General features: G+C 37.2%; 1 protein-coding gene and 1 long non-coding RNA gene across 7 annotated transcripts in view; one reads left to right on the top strand and one right to left on the bottom strand.

Annotated features, from left to right (window-relative positions):
• NR5A2 (nuclear receptor subfamily 5 group A member 2) overlaps window positions 1–18693 on the top strand; it is a 90596-nt gene that overhangs the window by 26144 nt on the left and 45759 nt on the right. The window lies entirely within an intron of this gene.
• Window positions 4713–14543, bottom strand: LOC308198770. 3 transcript variants are annotated; one of them, XR_013954199.1, is made up of 4 exons: window positions 11220–14543; window positions 10897–11059; window positions 6282–8640; window positions 4713–5822 (listed from the first exon to the last, which is right to left on the bottom strand). It is a non-coding gene; the product is annotated as an uncharacterized lncRNA (long non-coding RNA). The 3 variants fall into 3 exon arrangements; XR_013954200.1 differs by having other exon boundaries at window positions 6282–6482; window positions 10897–14543; XR_013954201.1 differs by having other exon boundaries at window positions 10897–14543.

Consider the following 18693-nt stretch of genomic DNA (forward strand, 5'->3'; position numbering starts at 1 on the left):
CTTTCTCTTTCTTGGGAATTATATTAGTACCACAGTCACTAGGCCAGCAGCAGTAACTGCAGTTATTTGTGGCCATGGGCTGCACTGACCCACAGTGAGATCTTCACCAACATTTGGTGTGCTTCAGTGACACTCCCTAGTATTCCTTGTGCATACTTTTAGGAAACTGTGAATTTCTTTGAGATGAGAGTTCAGAGTGGATAGTTCAGAAAGGCCTGCAGTCTCTGATCCATCTTGCTACTCCCATAGCTCAATAAAAACCACCCACAAAAAGGCCACAGAAGTAGCTAATCCAAACTCTCCTTCGGGTAGCAGTGAAATCATCCAGGGAAAATAATGAGAGACAATTGCCCAAAATCTCCAGTTCTGCTCCCACTTGTCTGTGTCGTTTTAGGGCATAACAACCATGACATTTGAGAGAATTGCAGGAGATGGTAGGGATGCAGTAGAAAGGCTGCTGGGAGGCATGAAACTAAATTAGGTGGTGGTACAAATTATCTAGTGTGCAAGTGGAAGCCAAGACTAATGTTGTAGCTGATGCCCAGGTCACCCTGGTCTAAAATAGTTTCAGTTTCTTTTGTAACCACTCCACAATCCCTAATGTTCTTTCTGCCTATGTATGGACAGAAAAGAAGGAGACAGAAAGACTCTCAAACAAATACTATTGGAGTATTGTTTTGATTGGTACATATGTACTGATATTACACTTATGAAAAGCAAGATCAGGCAGTTTTCTGCCTGAGACCTAGAATTTCCCAACAGTGTTTTGCATATTGGCCACATTGTTAAGATTCTACACAGACTTCCTAGTCTTTGAAAAATCCAAAATTGCTATAACGAATAGCATCAAAAAATATTTTTCTGATGCAGGACTTAGACTGTTTATAACAAAGGATAAGTGACAACTGCAACAATAACAACAACAACAACTTTAAGTAGATATATGGATGTGGTGATTATTTTACTTTGTTGAGACCTGCCGTTCTTAAGACACATAGGTTCTTATTCTGCAGGTGTGGTCAAGGACAAAGCTCCCTTCAGACTAAGAATGAATTTTCAGTGAGAGTATCTGCATTGGGAAATGTTAGAACTCAAAATGAGTGTTTATATGGCTAGCTTATATGAGGACATTGAAAAGCATTTATTTTTCATTTGCATCTCTCTCCTTCAAGGCGCAGTCTTCTCTTCACCAGCGGGAGCTCCACATGTTTTGCCTTTGATTCCCCTGCATGCTGGCCACTCTAATTAATATAAATTTTGATGGAGTTTCTCTCTTCCTCTTTCTCTGGAAAAGATAATCTTCTTCAGCACTTTTTTTCCGCACTGGCTGATGTACTTACAGATCAGGTGTGGGAGCATTATCAAACTGGCACTTACCGCCTATCAAGAGTATATCTTCATTTCTTCTCTGTCCCTGCCAAAGCAGAACTTTCCTCCAAACCGAATAACAAATGTTGGCATAACCATGGAAAATATGGCATTGATCATTCTAACAAAGTCACCTCAATTTTGAAAAAAAATACTTAGGTCTTTGTGTTTTGCTTTATTTTAACAGTAATAGTTTTAGCTAGCTAACACAGTCTTTCTCTATAAGTTGCTATCATAGTACCTTGGTGCAATAAATGTGAATTTGAAAAGATCAATTATTTCTTCAAGACCAACATTCCCTAGAGCTGCATTGTGCAACCCATACTAAACCTCAGCCTGCCCTGCCTGAAGTAACCGTGCTTTGGATTTCAGGGGTACTTTGTATAGGGACACAGACGACCTATTGAGCAAGATTGGCAGAATCTGGTACTTTGTTTGCCCTGCTGCTCATTTTATTAAAAACAAACATTTGACATTTTGATCTCAGACTTGCATACCTGCATATACTGAGGGACACAATGAACAGGAGCCACTTTTCTCCTTCGTAAGAACTATCACATGCGGGTTTCTGTGCTAACATAACCCTCCTTCCAATATTTCAAAAGATACAGAACTTCCCAGCATGATGATAAAGTTTTCCTGTGTTCCAATAATAAAAGTTGAACGTACCAGTAATTTCCAGTTCCTCTGTGGTCGGGCAGCCTGTGAAGACTAACTCAGAAGTACCCAACCTGCAATATCAGTGTGGGAGTCGGAAACAGATGTTCACTGGACAATACAATTTGTTGTCACTGTCGATACTATATGGCACTTTTCCCAACAGAAATTGTTTGTAGCTGGAAAAGAATGTAAGGAATGATTCATGCCCCAAATTACTATGATTATTTTTAAATGTTAAATAGCTCTTGTTTTCTTTTGTTTTAAATGACTAAATGATGGAGGCATAAGGACTCAAAAATATAATTAGTTGGATTTGTAGTATCTGCGTAGTATTTCAACCAATTAATTTAAGTCTTTTTCATCGGCACAAGACATATTATCAACAAGAATCAGCTTTTCTCCTTTAGAATGAAGGTGCTGTAACCTTCTAAAGTATTTGATGCTCAGTATTTAATTACATAAAAAGCACATGGCAGCAGGTAAATGGGACAACACATTTTATGTGTATCTGAGAATGTTTATTTATAAAGGTTATAATTTATTACATTAATATAATAATATTTTTCTAGATATAATAACATCTTTAAGTAGTTTCTTTATGCCCTGGAAATTCTAGTAGGCCATTTGGGCATTCAGAACTGATCAAACACTCACATGAGAAAAAGCCTCTCAGAGTAAAATATAATGCCTAGTCTTGATTTCCAAATTTCATGAATATTACAAAAGTAGATGCACTAGATCATACTCACTGTTAAAGGCAATGGATTAGGCTAGGTGCTCTTTAAATTAAATATTAATTTTTCAGGGATACATCAAATATATATTTTTTTAAAAAAAGGATGTAGAAGTGAAAATTCATAAGTGAAAATTTCATAAGTGAAATCAGGCCTAAATACAAATGAATATATTCAGTAGGAGTCTCAATGAGAGCTTAAGATCTGACTGCCAGAACCCTTGGATACATCACCTATATTTTACATCAAAAAGTAACGCTCCGGGTATTTTCAAAAATGAAGACATCTGGGATCTGAATTGGAGTTCACTGAAAGGAGTGGCAGAACTTGCATGTAGTTGCTAACTCTTGTATCACTGGCAGGCTTCCTTTAGACATACAAAAAAATGAAAAGTTGTGCGTAATCACAGGACTCAAATGATTTTAGCATTGTAAAATCAAACAACTGCCTTATTTTTACAAAAAAAAAAAAGTGGTAACACTTCACAGTAATCTTTATATAATAATAATTTTACATTTACTATGTTTACTGTTGCAGTGTTCTGCAACAGAGTAGTTTAATGCTCTATATCAGGCTTATGTCAATGACATTTTCAGCAGTACATTTCTTTTTAACTACTGCAATGATTTAGCCTCAAGTCCCAGCCATAGTTCAACTTTTTCATGCTTTTGCATTTAGTGAATTGTGAAATACTTTAATAGTGGAACCCTATCCCTTCAGATGATTTTGCTTGAATTCTATGAAAAATTTTCAAAGTCAGCCTGTGATAAGACAGAATGAAATTAGCTGATTGGGTAGTGTGTAGCACATGTAAGTGCTGTGCTGAATGTTTGTGTGTGCTTGCATATGTGTATTTTTATATATATTCATGGATTAAACTGAGTTTTTCATCAACTAGGTGTTGGCAAGTGACAAAGTGATTTAGGATTAAGACAGGATTTAGGCTGATCTAGCTACAGTTGTATTTCTCATTTCATCATCATGCCTGGGACACTGTGACAGTTGTGTGGTTTTCTTTTAATTTATGAAATAGACAAAATTAAATGTCCATACCAGACATACCATTAGGTTTTGGGGAGTGAAAGAGAAATACTGCATTAGGTCGTCTTCTTCTGTCTGCACCCAGCAGAGAAGTCCTGAATGTAGAAAACAGCTGGGAAACTTCCTATACAGTACACAGCTTGAAAAATGACTTTTTTTTTAAAATCAATCTGATTAGGCTTTATTTCAAATGACTGCTACTCTGGTTCTGTAGTATGTCTCTTGGTAAAATATGAATCAATACAGATGTTGTGTTATCTAGGTGCATTACATCATTTTTAATACTAACTCTACTTACATTGTAACTGGCATGACAGTTGAATCCCAGTAAATGTTTTAGGCTTTGAAGGCTTCTTATTGCAATACCAGAGAGAGAATGTGCTCATACAAGGTTTTATTACTACTTAGCATTTAAAAAATTACTAGCTTAAAACAGACCCTTTTGCGAAGGTGACTCACCATTTTTGATGTTACTGATTGCTACGTGTTCATTTTGATCTGCTGAATGAATTTTGCAGTCTGCTGTCAATTTACATCTAGCTATCATTTTGGAAAAGAGCAGCTTCTTGAGGAAACAGATTTCGACGTTTGTGTTGTAGGGAAGATTTGAGTAGAGAGGAGAGCAAACGCGATGGCTTCAATTAGCAGGAGCGCGGCCCACCCTCCGGCAGGCAGAGCAGGCAGCGCTGGGAGGGCAGGCGTGCCTGGACCGCCGCTGCCTGCACCAGAGTTAGTTAGAGCGCTCTGAATCTCATCTTTTGATCTCGGGCGATATTTTTCTCTGTTATGTCACAGAGGTCACCTGGCTCATGTGTGACAAACTGCCTGCATAAGTCACAGTGCCAGTGGCAGAGATTTGTAACCATGTCCCTGGTCCATTGCCTTTGAATTATTTCACAGGCCCTCTGCTTTACATTTACACTCTGTCGGAAGATGAACAGGGGAAGGGAGTAAAATCAAGGGCAGGGTCTCATCCTGAAGGACAAGGGGAAACAGGTGGAAGGTTAATGGCCCTGGAGCGTATCCACAAGCCTCTCAGGCTTGATATATGGGCCTCAGGCCTAAAACGGGCATTGGCTTTCAAAGATATATTATTTCATTTGAGGAGAGACATTCTGGAGTTCCTGCATTTGTCTGCTGATAGATGATCCTCTGTCCACAATTGGTTATGGCGTGTGAGTTTTCCTTGGGCCTGCTCCCGTACATAAAAATTTTGCTGAGCTCTCCAACCTTTCACATGCCTTTAAGAATGGGACGTGTGCAGGCCTTTTGGCAGGCTGCTGGATTTTTGTTGCTGCTATTTTCGTAGTTCCTTTTGAACCACGAGGCAAGTGGGGGATGAAAGACACTTCTGTTCATTCATACATAGCTGGACAGGGGTGGCCTCGCGGGGAGAGCGTGGGGGAGAAGAAGATGTCAGGAATCAATTATGCATATGTGTGTCTACAGCCCAGACGGAAGCCGGACTGTCTAATCTGCTCTTTTACGCTGACACATGTCCATGTAAAGATAAAAGCAGGAAAATCATCTATGTGATTTTTACAACCTCTCTTATTATATCTTGTTTTCACAAGGGTTTTCACATGCTTGAGCTCATAGGAAAGAACAAGAGTAGTGATCCTATGCCCTTTTATCAGGGTCCTCGCCACAGCGGCTACATCAGGCACCAAAAAATTAACGGCTACTGGCTGCTTCGTAGCCAAGCTGCTGAGGACCCAGGGCCGGATAATGCCTTCTCACACACTGAAAATCTCTGACGGGCTGAGACGAGCAGGGTTAGGTGCAGAGGTCTGATGCTGCTGGCTGCAGTAGGGCTGTGCTCAGCACAGGGTGCAACTGGCAGGGATGCGGCACCAGCACGATGTGCCATGTACGGTTCGAGCAGGCAGCCAGGCGTGAGTGGAGCAGCCTGGTGGCAAAGGGCTGGTTCAGAGAGGGAGCGAGTTCTGCATGCACCACCCAGCTGGCATTCCCACAGCATCCTCAGTCCCAGCACAACCGCAAGGTGTCACAGAAAATCTGGTTAAAAAACAGAGTTTAAAAAAGAATTAGAAACACTTAATGTACTTTATGGTTTAATGTACCCTACTTAACAGCTTGTTAACCAAGTTGTTCCTTTGATTTTATAAATATACTTGTAATAACTGTTATAGGATTGCGTTTCTAAGACCCATTACTTGATGACAGCATGATTTAAGGAAAGCGGGGTGTATATTTTTACTACATATTCATTTAGATTTGTTTTAATAACAAATAACTGTTCAGTTTCAGTGGATATATTTTGCTTGAAAGAATTCAACATGAATTATATTTAAATATCTCCTGGTTTTACCTTTTTTATTTTTCCTGTAGGCCTACCACTAAAAAAGCAAAGAAAACACAGTATAACAAGATTCAATATAGTGTGCTTTGCTTTTCTCATTGTAGAATTTGCACTTACATAAATAAATTGTGTTAGTAGATTAAATTTAAGCCTACCTCATGTCTCGGTCTGAAATTGTAATTGAAGTGTTGTTTCACTAGTATGTTATTTGAGTAATTAGGTTTTGCTGTCATTGAACCCAACTGCTAAACCCACAGCACCTCGGTGTGAGCAGGATCAGGAGCATGCTGCATTTCAGTCAGTCTCTGTAGAAAATGTCCTGTTGTAATGCAATTATTCTCTCTTCCCTCAGTGTCCTGCAGAGTTTAAGTTAGACAAGTGAGCTAAAGACTTGAGAGACATATTTAGTGTCTACTGCAGCAGTAGGAAGGAAATCTGAGGACTTGTTAAAAGGAAAGATTTAGAAGCAGAAATTCTACTGAGAGAACTGAACAGAGTGTTAGCAGTCAGGAGGATCTGCTTTTCCACTTGTTGCTTTGATAATGGATAAAAGGCTGTCATGAACTGCAGGCTACCAGCTGGGAGCAGATAGAGTAATCCCGGCAGAGGGCTGGCCCCGAACTACACAGGCATTCCTTTAAATCTTAGAGACCGTAGGAAAGTTGTGTTTCTTTTTCCCTACCAACATTGTCATTATTCATGATGATGTTTTCCACCCCAGTTTAACACTTTGGTCAAGTAAATCTACTTTACAATATTCTCATGATTGAAATATAAGCAAATATCACATAGTCAAAGATATTTCAGCTATTTCACTCAACTGCCTAGAGATAAATTCCAGAGAACTAGATCAGGCATAAAATAGCACTGCCGTAAGAAACTGCTGTTTGACTATAAAGGTGTATTGCACCCAACAGGCAGACAATCATAGGGATGATCTGTAACGTGTCTTCCCTGTAATCAGTTGCTTTCTGTAATAACCACACTTGATAAATGAAATCTAGAGGATGTTACTTGAATAGGAACAGAATGTCACTTGCTAGAAAGTGAGGCAGCATGCCCTCTGCGCGGTACAAACGTGCAAACACAGCAACGGGCAGAACCCAGCAAAGCCACGCACGCCTCACTTTCGTGGTGTGCACTGGGCCACCAAGGTCATGTTACTGACATGCTACACGTGCAGGACTGGGCTAGTAGCATTTGCTAGTATGTACACAGATGCTTGAGTAGAGCTGTTTCAACTTGCATTATTCTAGTAAAGGGGAAAAAATAAACAAAAAGAGTGCTTAAAGCTCTGATTGTCATTCTATACTGTTCACTTCAATGATACATTGAGGGGCCTAGCTTACTTTGTATTCTTATGTGTAATTACCCATATTAAAAAAAAAAAAAAAAAAAAAACACAACACTTATTAGTGTTCCGTTCCACTGACTTAATTATACCCCTTAATTAAATCTTGACTAACTGGGGGTCACTGAAGTGTCAGTGGGATTTGTCACTGTTTGTCAGCAGGTGTCTGGTCACATCTATTTCTGGTTTCCCTGTTGCTGTATTCTGTTTAAGAGCGTGGTCTTTTCTACATGCAAAGAACAATTATGCATTACCTTATTGTGTTCAGTGCCTCACAAATTAAATGAAACACTAGTGAATCTGTTCTGTAATACTAGCACTCTCCCAATCTTTACAGGCAGGAGATGTGGAATCAAGCAAATATAAACCTTTTCTAAATAGAGTTTATTACCTCACTTGTGTTCCTTTTCAAAGGCTTATTCTTCCAGCACACAGAGGCCATGGTATTATTAATTTATCAGATAATCTTGTGTTCAACAGGCGTAAAAATATATTGCAAATAGCAATCCAGGGATACTTCTCCTTTCCCCTACCTCCTAAACATGAAATGAATTTGAAACATGACCAGCAAGAACGAGCTAAATCAATATTACATGCATAACAAATACAACGTGGCATGTGCTGCTACTGCCGTGCTGCGCAGAGTCAGAAGACTGAGGCTCCCGGTTCAGTGTTCCCTGAATAATTCAGTGGGAGGTCTGCATGTGCAATAAGGGCATAACAGTGCCAATTCCTTCTATTTCAAATTTGCATGTTTTGGGTTCATTATTTTAGAAAGTTACTTAGGGGAAATATAATTCCCGTGTTTACACATATAATAGGCACCTAATGTTCATCTGAATAATTGATTAGTCAAGTCAGGCTTTCATAATTAGTTGTTGGCTTTTCAGTACAAGCCCACAAAACACTTGTCAATCTACAGACGTTTTTAATTTATTAATATATGTGTTATCAACAGAGCTGCAGTCGTTACCTGGAAAGCATTTATTATTTATTCTGTGGAGGCAGAAGAAGCATTTCCATTCTAGGCATGTATTTTCAATCTATTGTACTTACCCAGAAGATCATCTTTTTTTTTTCTTAAAGTTTTCATGAATGTTCTCTGCTTGTAGGCATTTGCTTACAGTGGAAATCAGAAAGTGGGGTTTTAAAAAAATCCATTCCTGTGTTACATAGACACTAGAGTGAGAGGTTTCATTGATTATAAAATAATGTGTATCACTTATTTGTACACAGATGATATAACAGCCACCAAAATACATGACACTAACAAGTATCCCTAGTGCAACCATATATTCTGTCACCAGCCACATGCATCTGTTGATAACACACGTGCAGGGATATTGCAGTTATGAGCTGGGGCGCTATGAGGTAAATGGCAAAATTCTAAGATAAACTGTATTTAAGATAAACTTCATGACCTCAGTTGAACTCTACCACCAATATATTTTTTATTCTTTATATTCCTGACCAGTTTTCATGTAGTTGCCATCGAAGGGGAAAAGCACCCTCCTTACTCCAGAAATGTTATATTTTGTGCCCATGATACAAAATTCATAAAACAAAATATTTGATTGTGAAGTCCAGAATAAAACTCATTCGTTACTAGTAGTTAAAAACCTAACTGTCCGATAAAATGACAGGACTAGAAATCGTGTTATTTTACTGGGAAAAAAACCACCTTTCCATTGGGATGCAGCATTTACTTCTAGCACTTTTGAGTGTAAGACTGAGTTTCATAAAGATATTATTTATGGAAAAAGTATTTCAGTTCTGCATATGCTATAAGTCTACTTTCCTTTGCTCCTATTCAGAAGAATCACCTTCACTTTAGTGAAAATATGTAAACTTCTACTTCTCATCAGTAAGATCACAACAAATGCTTCAAGAAACATGGAAAGTGCTTTCCTCAATCAAACACCTCCTGAGGCTTGTTCTATTGGATGTGTATTAAGTTCCTTGCTTTACAAGTGGAAAGATGCAAATATAGTACCTGAATTCTAAAAAAACTTTTAAATCCAAAACATTTCTAGAATAGCCCTTAGTTTGTTTGGGGAAAAAATGATGTAAAAATCCCACCACAGCAGTAGAAAAAATGGTATGCTTATTTTGGTGGTGTGATTTATTTAATTGTGGTTCACCACTGAATTATGTGGTCTTACAAAATTCACACAACAAAGTTCTTGAGCAATACTACAGCATCTTGTATACTATATGCATTAATGTAGTATGCATATACCCTTTCTCAGTTTCTACTTAAAGATGGAAGAAATAGCAGAATCTCTTCAAAGAAATCCAGTTACATGCCTCCCATCGAAAAATGCAAATATATTTCTAAGGGTGGCATTATAAAGTTCCTCCTCTGCAATACATATATCTTGTACTAATATAAATTTTTATTATCTATTTTTACATCTGTTACGAAGTAATCGAAAATGAAACACTATACTGCAAAGAACACAAGAAATGTATAGGATTCTGAGCTAAGTTTACAACTACTGTTTTAATTTTCAGTACAACATTTTGTGTACTGTTAGAATTTCAATCACAGCATTATATTAATAGAAGGATTTTCTACCGGGATATTTTTAAGCACAGTGGTTGCTACCTGTAAAGTATTTATAATTTAGGCTGGTGGGCTAGTTAGGGAATTGAGCCATGTGAACAGTTTAATGTCCACATTCTCGCTATTAGTGTAGAAAGTTCTCATCAGATCCCCTGTCTATTAACCTAAGAGTTCAGAAACATTTCCCATTGGTATTGTATGGCTATCTCGGTTCTTCCATTTAGACATTGAAAGAGCATTGTTTCAAGAAATGTTTTACAATTGGAAATAGATGTATCTGCTAAAGAGATTCATATTTCCATGATTAGACAGGTGATCTGATCACAAGGCAGAAAAGAGATCATATAAATAAACAATTAATTAGAAACCTGAATAGGATTGCTAAATCTGTTTTTCTAGGTTACAGTTAAATGAGAAGCATTATGTGGGCTTTCAGATAAACTCACAAAGCTCTTATCTATACAAACCTGATAGATCTGCCATTATTCTTAGTGAATAACAGAAGTTATATCATTCAGTTTCATTAAAAATACATTAATCCTTTTTTAGTAACCTTCTTCTAATTCATTGATTCAATTATACATTGTACAATAAAAATGTTCGGTATAATAAAAATACAGTATTAAAATGTGCTTTATACATAAATATTTCATTGCAATGAGATTATTCAGGGCTTTAAAATTATTAACAATATGAATGTCATGTTCTGAGACAACAAAGTGTAGTTTTGTTCAGCATCTCTGAAACTGTATATCAGAAAGATTAGTCTATATAACAGGACGGCCTGGAATAGTTGCTTAGAGTATTACGTGCAGTCATTTCCTGCATAGACGTCCTGTAAAGTTAGTGACACCAGCATTGGCCAATTAAGGGACAGGATGGTATTGTAGGATGTACACAGGCCTTGCGAAGACAGGTGGAATTCCACCCTCACCTGAGAGATACCTCAGAGCATTAGAGCTCCAGTGTAGCTCTGGACCTGGCAGTTCAGGTAAACCAGTTATGTAGTCCCAAAGCTGAGGAAAAAAACAAACAAACAAACAAGGAAAACTTGAAGAAAATAGGGAGGCCTGTAGCTTGTGTAGTCTCTCTATAGCTTGTGTAGTCTTTTAGCTGAGAAAATAAGGAAACAGAGAGACTCTGTGTGCTTATTGGCACGGCGCACCGGGCACAAACCTACGGACAACAGCTAGAGTAATCCACCAAAGACTTGAATCAATTTAGACACAGCTAATACTTCTTATGGTTTTGTGTTCAATTTTATGTTATTTTTTTTTGTGGCAGGAGAGCAAGGTGTCAGTGGTTGTATTTTACATGATTTTAAACCAACTGATTTTAGCACGGCACAGCTGAGCAGTTTCTGTGCCAGTTGATGCTGATGGTAGCTGTGAAAAGCTGGCATGATTTCTGCAAGCATTCCAAGACTAGAGAAGAAAGCCCTTCGTATTTTCATTAGTCATCCCTTTTCAGATTTACTTTTAATTCTTTCAGCAAAGCAGATTATTAAAAGCAATGACCTGAGGTCTTCATTCAGATATCAGACTTGCAATCCTGTATAATGCGTGCTGCAGGGCAGAGGTCACACTGACGAGTCTGTTAATGCAGTCACTGTGGGATAAGATCAATCTCCATACTTCACCATATTGATCTAATAGCTCATTGGCACTTCCCTCTTTGAATTGATTAGCTCATGTGTGAAAAGAGATTGATGGGTTTCTGACCCTGAGGAGCCCATCAGGGCACACCCATGGCAGGGGAAGTGGATGTTTTCACTGCTTCATTTGGGTGGCTCATTATGTGGATGACTCACGGGGAATAAGGGTCGTAACATTGTTTTATGAATTATTTACAACAAAATATCAGGTTTTCATTTCATTTGATGCTCTACCTGTACTGAATCCTTTATAAACAGAGCATGAAGAAAAAGACATGAACAACGAGTAAGTGCCAAATATTTGCGTGAAGGGAACTAGCGCATATAAGTGACCTTAAAATACAATTTTACTAATATGAGGTAATCATAATAGATATGAGGGTAGGAATAGACTTCATGGGTCATCTAGTCCATTCCCCTTATACTATGACAGAATATTGATGATATCTAGAAATGAATTACATTTTAATTACATATACTGGAGAAGTACTCACAGTGAATCTAGTTCAGACACCTCAGGGAACTTCATATGCGCATTGCACTGGAGAAAGGGGCAATGTGCATGCAACATGTGAGCTAAAAATAAACTACGAACATTTCTCAGTTGTTAGAAGTAACCTAAAAAAAATATTCAACTTCATTTATCAAATAGTCATATATTTACAAAATGCATATATTTGACACAGTAGATTGGATTTTGGTGGTGTGTTTGCTCATGCAAGAGGGAATATAAAAGGAGCTGTCGCCAGAAGCTGAATTTAGAAGTTGGCTCGTGTTAGGTTCTACTTAAAAAAATACATTATCAGTCTTCACAGATATAAAGCAATACAAACTAAGGACCTGCTCCTCAAGTCTTCTATTGAAGCACAGACGTTTTTGTACTTCTATTTGCATATGAATTGTTGACTCAGTCTTAAGGATGTTTATAATAAAATAATTTCTTATATACCATCCAATCTCAGGATGGTATATAGCACCATACCTAGGATGGTGTTGCATAGGTGTCAGGTTTTATTATGCCACAATATAAAAAAATACTGAGGAAAATGTTCTCATTGTGTTGTTAAGCTGACGCTTATATTTAAGAAAGAAAATAGTGAACTTGACTAATAATATATTGCTGTATTGTTTAAATGGACATTCTGGATTTATTTTGTAGACTGGCTGTTTAAAGTGATACAAAATCATATTTACAGAGAAACATCCATGCATGCTTCACACAGTCAGGCAATCCTTTTCTACTATTAGATTTATGGTAACAAACAGGTACTGCACAAAAACATAGGAATAGGCAGTACCACCCCTAAAGACCCTGTAGTCTAAAAGAAACAGACCCTCAGGCAGATTAGTTTAAAAAAACATAAAGAAAAGAGTCAAAGAGGGAATTCAGTCCATTACCTGTCAGTGACATGATGCTGAATATTTGTATAATCTTTCATTGATTTAGATTTCTAAATCATTCAAGATAATTTATATACCATGAAAATTGCCCTGATATAGACTTATGAAGCCATGTTAAAAAATAAGTTCTAATATACCTAGAAATTAGTTGTTATAGGCAGTGTTGCAATCCAATTTCCTTTGATAAACCTGGGATAAATATGTGATTAATGAATGATTCCTGTTATATTTGGGTATCAAAGTAATATTTTAGTCATGGTAAATCTTCAGAAATTAAACTTAATTACAAAACAAAATAACTGGTACTCAGACATAGATTAATAGCAGATTGCTAGACGTTTGAACACAAATGGTGTAAAAAATGATTTTTTTTAAGAAAATTATGCCATTTTTTTACAAGCTCTTGCCCATTGACCAGAGTCTTCCAGTCTGACTGAAACCTCACTTTCACAGTTGTGGTATATGGTGCACTCATGGGTGAACGGGAAGTAATCAGAGCAACCTGATTTTGTTGTTCATCCTCCCAGCTGACATCCAGAAACGAGCTAAGAAAAAGCTAAGAAATTAGATGCTCAGACTTTCCCCCTTTTTCTTAAACTCACAGTTAATCTTTGGCATGCAGATATTTAGGAACCCAGTTTAGAGACTCAAAATTTAGATACCTGATAATGTGTCCAGCTGTGAAAACAGAGCTTGCTTAGCTGTGCTTGCCTCCTTCACCAGTCCACAATCATTTTTACCTGTAAAGTTTCTCCTCATTCCATGTTCTGTACGGCAAAAACTCCTCTTACCAACATAAGAAGAAGCCCAAATAAAAACAGCTTCTTCAAGGATATCTTTAAACAAATATTAATATTAATCCTAACTGCAGTGCTAATGTCTGTATGGGACCTGGGCAGAGATGTGACAACCTTATTTTAATGACACTTCAGAGATTTCCAAATTAGAATACAGGAAACAGGAAGTGGGAATAAATGAAACAATGCCAAATAAAGGGATAAATGGAAAAAACATTTTAATACACTATTCCTTGAACATTCATTCAATCAACACTTCCTGTGATTTTTAATAGCATGGTTCTTTCTGCTCTTTTATATTTGAATTTTTCAGGAAAGGAGATAATTTTCACATAGATGCTGTTCAGAGTTGAAAGAATTTAGCTAGATGGTAGTAGCTGCATGCCGAGAGCCTCCTGCAACGCTTTTAAGATGCAAAGAGAAGAGAGAAGCGCTAAGTCTTTTGGATCGCTCCTATATACACTAACTCACTGGTTCTTACTTCTCCACAACGTGCTTGTATAACTTCAGCTTCCTTTGGCAGTGTTTTTAAGCAACTTTTACTCTCAAATCGGAAAGGTACTAGTTTAGTACATGACAACCCCCATTCCTAACGCTGAACATTCTGTCACTTTCTCCATTATCATTGCATCTTCCTTCTCATTTAATCTCTGCCCCAGTGACTTACTGTTACTGCTGCAGCTCCTGGGATGTAAGACAACCTTTCCGTATTTTCTCTTCATCAGTATACCATCTCCTTTCACATCTTGTCTGAAGACACTGTTTCTTGTGATTTCTTACTGCTTTCGCTGTTATTTTCTCGGCAGTTCGATTACAAAACGGGAAAACACTGTGAAATACATTTGTGTGGCAAATGCAGTGCTTTACCAGCTTCTGTTGCCAAAGGTGTAATATAGGTGACTTCCTGTCCTGTAATACACTATAGCTCCCTGTCTTGAGACTTCAGATCCATATGTTTCGGTGATTCAAATATGGGCAGAAGGAAGGACTGAAAAGTAAAATAGAACAACATATTTTAGTTCCTGAAAAAGACTGAAATGCTGTGCAATCAAATGATAAAGAACATTTAAAATATAAAACCAATTATTCTATTCCCAATATAGTGTTTTATATATATAACATAGATTATAAGCAAGCAAACAAATGGTATCAGTGTAACCTTAATGGAGAAGGGATCTAAATAGGAGCTCGCATGGTTATGTATTTTAATCTAGAAAATATTACCAATATAATAAAAGCAAAATAAAATAAAAACAAAATGTTACTATACACATTAAAAGGGCGTTAATTTCAGAATAAAAATTAGTTCTGCCTTCAGATTTAGTGTTTGTTAGAAATGGTATGTAAGATCCAACGTATTAGATTTTGACAAGGTTTATTCAGTGTTCAGCCCTGGGTATCACTAACACATAAATGGAAAATTATTCTTCTCTCATTTACACTGCTGTAACTTTAAAGTAACTGCTTTTTAGGTATGAAATCAGAAGATTATTTGCATACTCCCATTAGTATAACTGGAAACATAGTCCAGTGCTGTGCACACAAACCAACATCTGTAGGTGTCACCTTTTAAAAGAATATGATTATACTTCTCTTGGCTTGCCCTCTCCCTATAGCCCATACCCCCTTGAATAGCTATACTGGAAATAAAGAAATGCAAACCCTATTAAACAAGGGGGGAACCACAGTGTAATTTAAATGAGAGCCAATTTAAGTAACTCTTGTGTTAATGCGTGCAAAAAACAGCATTATGGGGCATACAGCACTTGAAAGAACATGACCCTGTGTGTTGGGAGATTGCTCTGCCTGCCTGTTACCATATTAAAGGTTCTTTCTGAAATTAGCATGTCTCTCGTGTCACAAGCTAAAAATATTTTTCCATATTATACTTAGCTCATTGAGTTTAAATAGAATATTTATTCTGTAGAAAATAAATTTATTTATTACTATGACTTTAATAATTTACACTATTAATGCACCTCTGTGTGTTGTATTGATCTCTGTCGAGATTTGATGTAGCTGTTTTCTAATAAATTTTACAAATGAGAGTTAATGTAGGAGGTAAAGTTTACATATAAACTATTGGAATAAATGTCAGGTAGAAAAATGGGGTAGCTGTAAGAAAAACGACATGATAATTTATCCAATAAATCATCAAACAGGAAAGGAATATTATATATTAGAAATCCTTTCAGATAATACTATAATATTTGTGACTTGGAGAAGACCATAGAGCCTTTAATTGAAGTCTGCTGTACAATAGAGTGAAACTGCTCATTGAATATATTGAGAATAAATTCACCATCCATTCTTTAAAATTTACTAGACTCAGTCTTGTCTTCTCATTCCCCAGAGGACATCACTGTGCATCCTAAAACGCAGTTCAGACCCATAACGATAATGATGAACTGAGTGGGCCTAATCCTGATTCTATTTACACAGAAGTCAAAGGACTTATGTCCATGCAAGTTCAGACTTAAGAATCTGGCCCAGCACATTTTGAAATTTAGTTTGTTGATATCAGAAAACACAGAAGTATTTCTGGAGTAATTCAAGGGAAAAGTTTTACTGTCGAAATTGCTACACACACTACATAGCATTAAATGATTTTTTTTATTATTTTTTTAAGTTCTAGACCCAACTATGAATAAACTTACATTGTAATAACATTGGTACAGATACTCACATGAGTAGGATTTTGAAGGATTTTGAAGATCAGTTCTATGGAGTCTATCCAGTCATGAAGAAGACATCTCCTTCTTCACCCTGTGAAACAGATGCTGAAAAGAATAATTTTCCTCTTTACTTATCTTTGCATTCACTTTGACAGGGAAGAAACATTGCATTGTAAGCAAAATTTTCACTTGGACTGAAAAGAAATCTTTTCCTTATTTTCAGTTTAAAAAAATGATCCAAAAAAGAACCTGAGAAAAACACATTTATAATTCATCAGAAATAATGCTGACTGCAAAACACTAAGTATCATGCAGTTTGCACAGAGATACATATAGTTTTCAGGAAAAGGAAAAAAAAAAATTTTTACATTGCATTTGCTGTACTCTATATTATATATACACACAAAGTTTAAAGTAATAGCCCTTTCATCTGCTGTTTGAAGAACTGAGATTTGCTGTTTACTTTCCCCTTCATAAAGTGGGATAGACTCCAAACAGATTCTGAAGATCTATACAAGAAGAGAGGTCTTATTCTTTAGTAGGATCGCCTTTTGCTGCTTGCCCATACTCTCTTCAGCAGTGTGAGCCCCTAGACCCATGTGTGTTGTGTAATATTCCTGAAAGAGTGCAGGATGGCTGTGGACTGGTGCTTGAGGCTGTTTTTTTTATGGAAGTATTTTGACTAGTCAGAAGGTGAACACTGAAACTGGGAAGTGACTGGTCACGGCTGGTGTGATCCCCTTTCACAGTGATCTTAGACAGCTGGCCAGGGGCACGCGAGGAGAGATGTTGCAGAGCCATCACTCTGCCCGTGGGCGTTCGCTAAGCAGGAAACACCCCATGCCGTCCGGAGCGTGGGCACTACCTAGTCACTTCAGGTTTTGGAAGGGTAGAAGCATGGGGATGTTCAAAGATATAACGCTGCTTTATGCTACAAATTCCTTATTTATGCCCTTTAACAAAGTAAAAAGTTGCTTGATATTCCAAATATTAATAGTTCTATGAATAGGGAATTAATGAAACATTTTAGTCCTCTCTGGGTTCTCTGATGTTGAAAAAAGGCTGAGCTTATTAGTCTTTCCTTCAGGGCGGTACTTAGCACTTACTTTCCTCTGTCTGGATACTAGTTCCTGGAAGGCATATAGAAATTTAATGTCTTGGATACATGAACTCTCTGTTGAAATTAGCTGACACTGGTTTGATGGATTCAGAAGTTACTGAAGGCAGAAGTGTACACACACACGCGCACACAGGCGCAGGCACATACTGAGTATAATTGCATCTTTATAAGATCCTCTTTATATGCCATAAAGGAGCAGGAAGAGGCACACACTGGAATATTTCTATATTCCTTTCATTTTTAAATCACGAAAAAAATGTAGATTGCTACCAAACTCTAACATGTTTTATATTCACTTCAAACTAGAGCTAGATAGTCGTCTAACTAGAGCAACAGGACAGCCATCTAATGCAACCAGGGCTTGTAAAGCTCACTCCCTGCCTTCACGTAGAATAGGCAATTTTGTATAACACAGGTTTCTAGTAAAGAGCTGGAACGATCGTAGTTAATGTTGAATCATTTTTTCTTGAACTTTGCAGCATTTATTACTGAGGTTATAGACAGTAATCATGTTTTATCAGGGCATTCACTGATTCTGAAATTTTGTGCATTTTCTTTTAAAACCACATTGGCTACTATGTGCTGTTTTTGACAGCAACCTTGCACAGGTTTCCCACTGTTAGCAGCAACCCATCTGCAGAGTCCCAATCCTTTTTTACCCATGTAATGATTTGGAAACCATGTATGCGTTCAGCAGTAAAAATTAGCCTCTGGAATGAACTTGTCATATAAAACTTTGATTTGGGGCGATTTGCTTCACTATAGCATAAGAAAATGAAGTATCAACTCGAGCTGTATGTCTGCAATGACTTATCAGTGATCTCCAAAATACATTTGAAAGGAAGTTCAACCATCCCTTGAACTTGTATGCTTCAGGCTGAACAATTCAGACAGATGTTTAATCACTTCATATTCACTAGGAAATGGCTATTCAATGGCCGTAGAATTTGAAAGTGGCATTGGCACTCCCTTTTAGAAGCATAAGTAAAAACAATTCAGCTGA

The sequence above is a fragment of the Anser brachyrhynchus genome (assembly GCF_964034855.1).
Source record: "Anser brachyrhynchus genome assembly, chromosome: 8".
Taxonomy (NCBI): domain Eukaryota; kingdom Metazoa; phylum Chordata; class Aves; order Anseriformes; family Anatidae; genus Anser; species Anser brachyrhynchus.